Source organism: Bison bison, unplaced genomic scaffold (assembly GCF_000754665.1).
Source record: "Bison bison bison isolate TAMUID 2011002044 unplaced genomic scaffold, Bison_UMD1.0 scf7180017864388, whole genome shotgun sequence".
NCBI lineage: Eukaryota > Metazoa > Chordata > Mammalia > Artiodactyla > Bovidae > Bison > Bison bison.
The window spans coordinates 3,126,544-3,127,319 of record NW_011494960.1 but is presented as its reverse complement, the minus strand read 5'-3'; positions in this window follow the sequence as shown (position 1 = coordinate 3,127,319).

The window sequence follows — 776 nt, the reverse complement described above, 5'->3', positions numbered from 1 at the left end:
AAGAATACACAGAAGAACTGTACAAAAAAGATCTTCACGACCCAGATAATCATGATGGTGTGATCACTGACCTAGAGCCAGACATCTTGGAATGTGAAGTCAAGTGGGCCTTAGAAAGCATCACTATGAACAAAGCTAGTGGAGGTGGTAGAATTCCAGTTGAGCTATTCCAAATCCTGAAAGATGATTCTGTGAAAGTGCTGCACTCAATATGCCAGAAAATTTGGAAAACTCAGCAGTGGCCACAGGACTGGAAAAGGTCAGGTTCATTCCAATCCCAAAGAAAGGCAATGCCAAAGAATGCTCAAACTACCCCACGATTGCACTCACCTCACACGCTAGTAAAGTAATGCTCAAAATTCTTCAAGCCAGGCTTCAGCAATATGTGAACCGTGAACTTCCTGATGTTCAAGCTGGTTTTAGAAAAGGCAGAGGAACCAGAGATCAAATTGCCAACATCTGCTGGATCATGGAAAAAGCAAGAGAGTTTCAAAAAAACATCTATTTCTGCTTTATTGACTATGCCAAAGCCTTTCACTGTGTGGATCACAATAAACTGTGGAAAATTCTGAAAGAGATGGGAATACCAGACCACCTGATCTGCCTCTTGAGAAATTTGTATGCAGGTCAGGAAGCAACAGTTAGAACTAGACATGGAACAACAGACTGGTTCTAAATAGGAAAAGGAGTACGTCAAGGCTGTATATTGTCACCCTGTTTATTTAACTTATATGCAGAGTACATCATGAGAAACGCTGGACTGGAAGAAACACAAG